This window comes from Lepidochelys kempii, chromosome 9, assembly GCF_965140265.1.
Source record: "Lepidochelys kempii isolate rLepKem1 chromosome 9, rLepKem1.hap2, whole genome shotgun sequence".
Lineage (NCBI taxonomy): Eukaryota > Metazoa > Chordata > Testudines > Cheloniidae > Lepidochelys > Lepidochelys kempii.
In genome coordinates, this window is record NC_133264.1 from 67,365,623 (window position 1) to 67,377,142 (window position 11,520).

Sequence of the window (11,520 nt, forward strand, 5' to 3'; positions counted from 1 at the left end):
CTACTAGGATGATCCGAGGAATGGAAAACTTGTCTTATGAAAGGAGACTCAGGGAGCTTGGCTTGTTTAGCCTAACTAAAAGAAGGTTGAGGGGAGATATGATTGCTCTCTATAAATATATCAGAGGGATAAATACCAGAGAGGGAGAGGAATTATTTAAACTCAGTACCAATGTGGACACAAGAACAAATGGATATAAACTGGCCACTAGGAAATTTAGATTAGAAATTAGACGAAGGTTTCTAACCATCAGAGGAGTGAAGTTTTGGAATAGCCTTCCGAGGGAAGTAGCGGGGGCAAAAGATCTATCTTGCTTTAAGATTAAACTCGATAAGTTTATGGAGGAGATGGTATGATGGGATAACATGGTTTTGGTAATTAAATATTCATGGTAAATAGGCCCAATGGCCTGTGATGGGTTTTTAGATGGGGTAAGATCCAAGTTACCCGGGAAAGAATTTTCTGTAGTATCTGGCTGATGAATCTTGCCCATATGCTCAGGGTTTAGCTGATCGCCATATTTGGGGTCGGGAAGGAATTTTCCTCCAGGGCAGATTGGAAGGCCCTGGAGGTTTTTCGCCTTCCTCTGTAGCATGGGGCATGGGTCACTTGCTGGAGGATTCTCTGCTCCTTGAGGTCTTCAAACTACAATTTGAGGACTTCAATAGCACAGATATAGGTGTGAGGTCTTTTTTTGGAGTGGTGGGTGAAGTTCTGTGGCCTGCATTGTGCAGGAGGTCAGACTAGATGATCATAATGGTCCCTTCTGACCTAAATATCTATGAATCTATGAATCTATGAAACTTCTATATATTCAGATACATAAACAAATTACTTTTTAATAGTGTGATCTGCTGATTTCCGGTTAGATTAGTGCAGTAGGTGCCAAATTATCCTTTCAGGAAGGGGAGATGGTGTAACTGGATGAAGTTCTGCTTCTGTTATGAAAATTCAGGTACTTGTCTCTTTGATATGATGATTCAGAGTTCTGGGCAAACGAAATCTTTTTGAGCTCTTAAGTTAACCCTGTGGATGTGGGATGTTGACAGTAAGTTTCTCTACTTTGACTGCTATTCCCTAATAACTGAGTAACCCTGACTACAGTTCAGCTTACTTCTCAGTCCATTGAAAGGCAAGAGTTGCTAATACTTGAGAAAAGCATTACAATACAACCACCATAAACTAGTCATATGAGACGGAAAAGTGACTTCATTTGTACCTTATAAAACATAGGCTGAAGAATATACTCAAACCAAAATAATCACAGTAGTCCAAACATAAACTCTCCCATCACCAAATAGAATTCTGTTTCATAAATCTTGTTTATTTCAGGAGTACTGATGAGAGAGTTCTGGGAAATAGCTTTGTACAGATTTGCTCATATTTTTCCTTTTATTTTGTGTTCAAAGATGAGTGAATTGTTAGAATTCAGTTTTTTATTTCAAAGTATAAAATGGAAAACCATAACAATGACAAAAAGAAAAGGAGTACTTGTGGCACCTTAGAGATTAACCAATTTATTTGAGCATAAGCTTTCGTGAGCTTCAGACTTCGAGTGAGCTGAAGCTCACGAAAGCTTATGCTCAAATAAATTGGTTAGTCTCTAAGGTGCCACAAGTCCTCCTTTTCTTTTTGCGAATACAGACTAACACGGCTGTTACTCTGAAACATAACAATGACAGTGGTTTAGTGCATGTACATGTTTAAGCTGAAGAGAAGAAAATGGGCAAAGTACACTTGCAAGGTTGGACCTAGCATGTAGACATGAGGCTTTTTTGTAGTGGTGCATTGCATATGGAGGCAGTAAAAAATGGAAGCCATCTGTAATTATTGACTATCACAAGTACCATGGAACAGGTAAGAAATGTTAATTTTGATAATATGGGGAACATGAATTAGTTTAAACTTTTTTAGACAAAGCTCATGGAGCTCTAGTAATGTTCTGTAGTAGAATTAAATTGCTATTGTAACAAAATCAGATCTAACAGTCCTAAAAGAGTGATTGAATGCAGGTACATCAGTCTTAGAATGGTTAAAGTCCTTTTTCCTGTGAACTGAAAGTGGTTACCTCAGGTTAATTATGGACACCTGAGTCCAATTAAGGGCAACCTGTGCTCTGTTTTTTTCCTTAAATTCTCTTCAAGTGAGAAAGAGGAGGGAAGAGAAACAGGTTGCAGAAGAGGAAAAGGCTTCTAGGTAAAGGGCTTTTTTCCTTTGTAAGGGAAATATTGTGTTTATTTCTGATTTGGGTCAGGGCCTTGGTTTCCAGCATAGTTGGGTCCAGAGGGGGTTAGAAAAGGTGGCTGGTAACTGTTAGCCAGCATAACAAGAGTCAGTACTTCAGTGGGAATCAGGGTATGTATTTCTGTTGTTTAAAGAAACCTCTCTGGCCAATCCTATCCTGTAATTAAACCAGTGTTAAGAATTAAACCTGCAGAACAGGACTGATTTCCTCCAGGCCCCCCTAATGCCAGAGGAAGAAAAGCTGAATTTTGATGAGATGAAAGAGGTTGCTGCCTTATATGATCTTATCAGTTTAATATCTGATATGTCCTTTATTCGAGGACTGTATATTAAATTGATTTTTGGAACAGGGGGATGGAATAGGAGCTTGCTCTGTTCACCCCATGCATCGACCTGGTATTGCAGTGCTTCCAGGAACGGGAAAAAAATGATACTGAGTTCCAGGAAGTGCAGCCCAGGGCAAATGTATGGGGGAGGGGATGCTCAAAGCAGGAGCAGCAGAAGTGCTGTAAAAGTGGGGAGGGGGCACTGAACGGTGGCTCCGCCCCTATGCCATGGTGCCCTGAGGCTCCACCCCACACCACCCTTTCCCCTGAACGCCCACCCTCATGCTACCCCTTTCTATGAGGACCTGTTCCTGTGCTGCCTCTCCCTCCCCGTACTCTTCCCCCGCTTGCTCCTCTCCACCCCCTCCTTCCATTGCTCGCCCTTATCCCTGCCCCCCGCTCCAGTGCCCATGGTTCAAAGCTAGCTTTGATACCTTTGCATCTTCAAGATTCTGGATTCAGGGGCTGAACTGGCCTCCACTGTAAAAAAAAAAAAAAAAAAAAAAAAAAAAAAGGCGGGGGGGGGAGGGTGGGGGGGAAGAAAAAGAAGAGAAAAAAAAAGTAACCCTGGGTCTGCTTTCAAATTTATGGCAGCCTGCCAAGACTATGCCATAGTCTGGAGTGGCTCCAAAAACTCAGTAGCAGTGTGTCTGAGGGAAGCTGGCCATACTGAAAAAGGGCAGTTGGCCCCTGCCACTTGGAGCCATGAAAATAGCCTTATAAAAGCAGCTGGAGCAATGGGCAGAGGTCTCTGCCAGAATCTGTTTCTAATGCCTCCTCGCTTACTCTAGTTAACTAGAGTTGTCTGCATGGGCCAAAAGCAACATATATGGCCTGGTCTACACTAGGAGTTGAGGTTGAATTTAGCAGTGTTAAATCGATTTAACCCTGCACCTGTCCACACGACAAAGCCCTTTTTTTGACTATGCCCTGGTCTACACTAGGACTTTAGGTCGAATTTAGCAGCGTTAAATCGATGTAAACCTGCACCCGTCCACACAATGAAGCCCTTTATTTCGACTTAAAGGGCTCTTAAAATCGATTTCCTTACTCCACCCCTGACAAGTGGATTAGCGCTTAAATCGACGTTGCCGGCTCGAATTTGGGGTACTGTGGACACAATTCGATGGTATTGGCCTCCGGGAGCTATCCCAGAGTGCTCCATTATGACCGCTCTGGACAGCACTCTCAACTCAGATGCACTGGCCAGGTAGACAGGAAAAGAACCGCGAACTTTTGAATCTCATTTCCTGTTTGGCCAGCGTGGCAAGCTGCAGGTGACCATGCAGAGCTCATCAGCACAGGTGACCATGATGGAGTCCCAGAATCGCAAAAGAGCTCCAGCATGGACCGAACGGGAGGTACGGGATCTGATCGCTCTTTGGGGAGAGGAATCCGTGCTATCAGAACTCCGTTCCAGTTTTTGAAATGCCAAAACCTTTGTCAAAATCTCCCAGGGCATGAAGGACAGAGGCCATAACAGGGACCCGAAGCAGTGCCGTGTGAAACTGAAGGAGCTGAGGCAAGCCTACCAGAAAACCAGAGAGGCGAACAGCCACTCTGGGTCAGAGCCCCAAACATGCCGCTTCTATGATGAGCTGCATGCCATTTTAGGGGGTTCAGCCACCACTACCCCAGCCGTGTTGTTTGACTCCTTCAATGGAGATGGAGGCAATACGGAAGCAGGTTTTGAGGACGAAGAAGACGATGATGATGAGGAGGTTGTAGATAGCTCACAGCAAGCAAGCGGAGAAACCGGTTTTCCCGACAGCCAGGAACTGTTTCTCACCCTAGATCTGGAGCCAGTACCCCCTGAACCCACCCAAGGCTGCCTCCTGGACCCAGCAGGCGGAGAAGGGACCTCTGGTGAGTGTACCTTTTAAAATACTATACATGGTTTAAAAGCAAGCATGTGAAAGGATTACTTTGCCCTGGCATTTGCGATTCTCCTAGATGTAGTCCTAAAGCCTTTGCAAAAGGTTTCTGGGGAGGGCAGCCTTATTGTGTCCTTCATGGTAGGACACTTTACCACTCCAGGCCAGTAACACGTACTCGGGAATCATTGTAGAACAAAGCATTGCAGTGTATGTTTGCTGGCATTCAAACAACATCCGTTCTTTATCTCTCTGTGTTATCCTCAGGAGAGTGAGATATAATTCATGGTCACCTGGTTGAAATAGAGTGCTTTTCTTCAGGGGACACTCAGAGGAGCCCATTCCTGCTGGGCTGTTTGCCTGTGGCTAAACAGAAATGTTCCCCGCTGTTAGCCACAGGGAGGGGGGAAGGTTGAGGGGGTAGTCACGCGGTGGGAGGAGGCAAAATGCGACCTTGTAACGAAAGCACATGTGCTATGTATTTAATGTTAACAGCAAGGTTTACCCTGAAAGAGGGTAGCCACTGTTTTATAAAATGTGTCTTTTTAAATATCGCTGTCCCTTTTTTTTTCTCCACCAGCTGCATGTGTTTCAATGATCACAGGATCTTCTCCTTCCCAGAGGCTAGTGAAGCTTAGAAAGAAAAAAAAAAACGCACTCGCGATGAAATGTTCTCCGAGCTCATGCTGTCCTCCCACACTGACAGAGCACAGATGAATGCGTGGAGGCAAATAATGTCAGAGTGCAGGAAAGCACAAAATGACCGGGAGGAGAGGTGGCGGGCTGAAGAGAGTAAGTGGCGGGCTGAAGACAGGGCTGAAGCTCAAATGTGGTGGCAGCGTGATGAGAGGAGGCAGGATTCAATGCTGAGGCTGCTGCAGGACCAAACCAGTATGCTCCAGTGTATGGTTGAGCTGCAGCAAAGGCAGCTGGAGCACAGACTGCCACTGCAGCCCCTCTGTAACCAACCACCCTCCTCCCCAAGTTCCATAGCCTCCACACCCAGACGCCCAAGAACGTGGTGGGGGGGCCTCCGGCCAACCAGCCACTCCGCCACAGAGGATTGCCCCAAAAAAAAGAAGGCTGTCATTCAATAAATTTTAAAGTTGTAAACTTTTAAAGTGCTGTGCTTAAAGTGCTGTGTGGCATTTTCCTTCCCTCCTCCACCACCCCTCCTGGGCTACCTTGGTAGTCATCCCCCTATTTGTGTGATGAATGAATAAAGAATGCATGAATGTGAAGCAACAATGACTTTATTGCCTCTGCAAGCGGTGATTGAAGGGAGGAGAGGCGGGTGGTTAGCTTACAGGGAAGTAGAGTGAACCAAGGGGCGGGGGGTTTCATCAAGGAGAAACAAACAGAACTTTCACACCGTAGCCTGGCCAGTCATGAAACTGGTTTTCAAAGCTTCTCTGATGCGTACCGCGCCCTCCTGTGCTCTTCTAACCGCCCTGGTGTCTGGCTGCGCATAACCAGCAGCCAGGTGATTTGCCTCAGCCTCCCACCCCGCCATAAACGTCTCCCCCTTACTCTCACAGATATTGTGGAGCACACAGCAAGCAGTAATAACAGTGGGAATATTGGTTTTGCTGAGGTCTAAGCGAGTCAGTAAACTGCGCCAGCGCGCCTTTAAACGTCCAAATGCACATTCTACCACCATTCTGCACTTGCTCAGCCTGTAGTTGAACAGCTCCTGACTACTGTCCAGGCTGCCTGTGTACGGCTTCATGAGCCATGGCATTAAGGGGTAGGCTGGGTCCCCAAGGATAACTATAGGCATTTCAACATCCCCAACAGTTATTTTCTGGTCTGGGAATAAAGTCCCTTCCTGCAGCTTTTGAAACAGACCAGAGTTCCTGAAGATGCGAGCATCATGCACCTTTCCCGGCCATCCCACGTTGATGTTGGTGAAACGTCCCTTGTGATCCACCAGAGCTTGCAGCACTATCAAAAAGTACCCCTTGCAGTTTATGTACTCGGCGGCTTGGTGCTCCGGTGCCAAGAGAGGGATATGGGTTCCGTCTATAGCCCCACCACAGTTAGGGAATCCCATTGCAGCAAAGCCATCCACTATGACCTGCACATTTCCCAGGGTCACTACCCTTGATATCAGCAGATCTTTGATTGCGTGGGCTACTTGCATCACAGCAGCCCCCACAGTAGATTTGCCCACTCCAAATTGATTCTCAACTGACCGGTAGCTGTCTGGCGTTGCAAGCTTCCACAGGGCTATCGCCACTCGCTTCTCAACTGTGAGGGCTGCTCTCATCTTGGTATTCATGCACCTCAGGGCAGGGGAAAGCAAGTCACAAAGTTCCATGAAAGTGCCCTTACGCATGCGAAAGTTTTGCAGCCACTGGGAATCGTCCCAGACCTGCAACACTATGCGGTCCCACCAGTCTGTGCTTGTTTCCCGAGCCCAGAATCGGCGTTCCACAGCATGAACCTGCCCCATTAGCACCATGATGCATGCATTGGCAGGGCCCATGCTTTCAGAGAAATCTGTGTCCATGTCCTGATCACTCACGTGACCGCGCTGACGTCGCCTCCTCGCCCGGTATCGCTTTGCCAGGTTCTGGTGCTGCATATACTGCTGGATAATGCGTGTGGTGTTTAATGTGCTCCTAATTGCCAAAGTGAGCTGAGCGGCCTCCATGCTTGCCTTGGTATGGCGTCCGCACAGAAAAAAGGAGCGGAACGATTGTCTGCCGTTGCTCTGACGGAGGGAGGGGCGACTGACGACACGGCTTACAGGGTTGGCTTCAGGGAGCTAAAATCAACAAAGGGGGTGCCTGTACATCAAGGAGTATTTCAGGCAGGACTTCACGGAGGGTTCCAATAAGAAATGGTGCACCTAAGTTACCGTTCTTATTGGAACAAGGAGATTAGCCTGGCCTCTGATTGATACATGGCTAGATTTCCCTCGCTGCACCTTCTCTGTGAGTGACTGCAGTGTGACCTAGAGGAATGAGTCCCCTAGACAGGGGAGGAGGCAAATGAGTACAAAACAAATCTGGTCTATTTCTTGTTTTGACCCACTCCATCTATCTTTTACATCTTTGGCTGGCAGCAGACGGTGCAGAAGGACTGCATGCCATCCACATCTCATGGCTGCTCGGCAGAAGATGGTACAGTACGACTGCTAGCCATCCTCATCTCTTGCCTGCCTGGCAGAAGATGGTACAATACGACTACTAGCAATCCTCATCTCTTGCCTGCCTGGCAGAAGATGGTACAGTACGACTGCTAGCAGTCCGTATCGCCTGCCCGCTCACCATAAGACGGTTCAATAGGACTGACTGCAGGACTAAAGAGAATGACCTGGTCAAGTCACTCCAAATTTAGTCCCTGCGCCCATGTCTGCTCAGGCGCTCCCAGCCGACGTGGCCAGGAGCACCTCGGACACGACGAGGACGACTACCAGTCGTATTGCACCGTCTGCTGCCAGAAGGCAATGGGTTGCTGCTACTGTGCAGCAAAGCCGTACCGCGTCTGCCAGCACCCAGGAGACATAGGGTGATGGTTACCTGAGCTGGCTCCATGCTTGCCGTGGTATGGTGTCTGCACAGGTAACTGAGGAAAAAAGGCGCGAAATGATTGTCTGCCCTTGCTTTCACGGAGGGAGGGAGGGAACGGGGGCCTGACGATATGTACCCAGAACCACCCGCAACAATGTTTTAGCCCCATCAGGCATTGGGATCTCAACCCAGAATTCCAATGGGCAGCGGAGACTGCGGGAACTGTGGGATAGCTACCCACAGTGCAACGCTCCGGAAGTCGACTCTAGCCTCGGTACTGAGGAAGCGCTCCGCCGAGTTAATGCACTTAGAGCATTTTCTGTGGGGACACACACACTCGAATATATAAAACCGATTTCTAAAAAAAACGACTTCTATAAATTCGACCTTATTCCATAGTATAGACATACCCTTAAAGGGCTCTTAAAATCGATTTCCTGTCTACCTCTCAGCTCATGCTGTCCTCCCACACTGACAGAACATAGACGAATGTGTGGAGGCAGACCATGTCAGAGTGCAGGAAAGCAGAAAATGACCGGGAGGAGAGGTGGCGGGCTGAAGAGAGGGCTGAAGCTGAAAGGTGGTGGCAGCGTGATGAAAGGAAGCAGGATTTAATACTGAGGCTGCTGGAGGATGAAACCAATATGCTCCAGTGTATGGTTGAGCTGCAGGAAAAGCAGCAGGAGCACAGACCACCGCTACAGCCCCTGTGTAACCAATCGCCCTCCTCCCCAAGTTCCATAGCCTCCTTACCCAGACGCCCAAGAACGCAGTGGGGGGGCCTCTGGCCACCCAGCCACTCCACCGCAGAGGATTGCACAAGCAACAGAAGGCTGGGATTCAATACGTTTTAAAGTTTTAAACTTCTAAAGTACTGTGTGGTCTTGTCCTTCCCTCCTCCACCCCCCCTCGTGGTGCTTCTCTCCTCCACTACCCCTCCTGGGCTACCTTGGTAGTTATCCCCCTATTTGTGTGATGAATGAATAAAGAATGCATGAATGTGAAGCAACAATGACTTTATTGCCTCTGCAAGTGGTGACTGAAGGGAGGTAGAGAGGTGCTTAGCTTACAGGGAAGTAGAGTGAACCAAGGGGCGGGAGGTTTCATCAAGGAGAAACAAACAGAACTTTCACACCGTAACCTGGCCAGTCCTGAAACTGGTTTTCAAAGCTTCTCTGATGCGGACCATGCCCTCCTGTGCTCTTCTAACCACCCTGGTGTCCGGCTGTGCATAACCAGCAGCCAGGCAATTTGCCTCAACCTCCCACCCCGCCATAAACGTCTCCCTCTTACTCTCACAGATATTGTGGAGCACACAGCAAGCAGTAATAACAGTGGGAATATTGGTTTCGCTGAGGTCTAACCGAGTCAGTAAACTGCAACAGCGCGCTTTTAAACGTCCAAAGGCACATTCTACCACCACTCAGCACTTGCTCAGCCTGTAGTTGAACAGCTCCTGACTACTGTCCAGGCTGCCTGTGTACGGCTTCATGTGGCCATGGCATTAAGGGGTAGGCTGGGTCCCCAAGGATAACTATAGGCATTTCAACATCCCCAATAGTTATTATCTGGTCTGGGAATAAAGTCCCTTCCTGCAGCTTTTGAAACAGACCAGAGTTCCTGAAGATGCGAGTGTCATGTACCTTTCCCGGCCATTCCATGTTGATGTTGGTGAAACGTCCCTTGTGATCCACCAGAGCTTGCAGCACTGTTGAAAAGTACCCCTTGCGGTTTATGTACTCGGCGGCTTGGTGCTCCGGTGCCAAGATAGGGATATGCATTCCGTATATCGCCTCACCACAGTTAGGGAATCCCAGTGCACCAAAGCCATCCATTATGACCTGCACATTTCCCAGGGTCACTACCCTTGATATCAGCAGATCTTTGACTGAGTTGGCCACTTGCATCACAGCAGCCCCCACAGTAGATTTGCCCACTCCAAATTGATTCCCGACTGACCGGTAGCTGTCTGGCATTGCAAACTTCCACAAGGTTATTGCCACTTGCTTCTCAGCTGTGAGGGCTGCTCTCATCTTGGTATTCTTGCGCCTCAGGGCAGGGGAAAGCAAGTCACAAAGTTCCATGAAAGTGCCCTTACGCATGAGAAAATTTCACAGCCACTGGGAATCGTCTCAGACCTGCAACACTATGCGGTCCCACCAGTCTGCACTTGTTTCCGAAGCCCAGAATCGGTGTTCCACCACATGAACCTGCCCCATGATGCCTGCATTGCCAGGGCCTGTGCTTTGAGAGAAGTCTGTGTCCATGTCCTCATCACTCACATCACCGCGCTAACGTTGCCTCCTCGCCCGGTATCACTTTGCCAGGTTCTGGTGCTGCATATACTGCTGGATAATGCGTGTGGTATTTAATGTGCTCCTAATTGCCAAAGTGATCTGAGCGGCCTCCATGCTTGCCATGGTATGGCGTCTGCACAGAAAAAAGGCGCGGAACGATTGTGTGTCGTTGCCCTGATGGAGGGAGGGGCGACTGACGACATGGCTTACAGGGTTGGCTTACAGGGAATTAAAATCAACGAAGGGGGTGGCTTTATGAGAAACTGAATGGCCCCCTCAAGGATAGAACTCAAAACTGGGTTTAGCAGGCCATTGATTTCACAGAGGGAGGGAGGGAGGGAGGAGAAAATCAATACAAAACAAATCTGATCTATTTCTTGTTTTGAGCCACTTCATGTATCTTTATACAGCTTGCTGGCAGCAGACTATGCAGTATGACTGCTAGCCATCGTCAACACCTGGGTGCTCTGCAGAAGACGGTGCAATATGACTACCGGCCATCATCATCTTCTAGCTGCAGATTAAAAGACAGTGCACTGCCGGTAGGACTGAATCGCCATGAGACGAAACAAGGGAAATGACCTTGCTGAGTCACTCCCATGTTTGCCCAGGTGCCCGATTAAAAGAGCACCCAGGACTACGTCAATGATGGCTGCCAGTCATACTTCACTGTCTGCTGCCAAAAGGCAATAAACTGCTGCTGTGTAGCAATGCAGTACCACGTCTGCCAACACCCAGGAGACATACAGTGACAGTTAGCTGAGTGGGCTCCATGCTTGCCGAGGTATGGTGTCTGCACAGGTAAATCAAGAAAAAAGGCGCAAAACGATTGTCTGCCCTTGCTTTCACGGAGGGAGGGAGGGAACGGGGCTCTGACGATATGTACCCAGAACCACCTGCGACAATGTTTTAGCTCCATCAGGCACTGGGATTTCTACCCAGAATTCAAATGGGCGGCGGAGACTGTGGGAAGTGTGGGATAGCTACCCACAGTGCAGTGCTCCGGAAGTCGATGGTTGCCTCAGTACTGTGGACACACTCCGTTGACTACATGCACTTAGAGCATTTGTGTGGGGACACACACAATCAACTGTATAAAAACGCTTTCTACAAAACCGACTTTTATAAATTCGACCTAATTTCGTAGTGTAGACATACCCTTAGTGTGGCCTGTATAAACTGCTCTTATGGACCTGTAGACTAACTTGTTGTTTTTGGAACTGGAAAACGCGCACTTCTTGCCAAGATTTGTACATTAACT

At 48.1% G+C, this 11,520-nt stretch overlaps 1 pseudogene; it reads left to right on the top strand.

Annotated features, from left to right (window-relative positions):
* The first annotated feature begins 2,509 nt into the window (after positions 1-2,509).
* Positions 2,510-2,673, top strand: LOC140917834 (U2 spliceosomal RNA; annotated as a pseudogene).
* Positions 2,674-11,520: the final 8,847 nt, after the last annotated feature.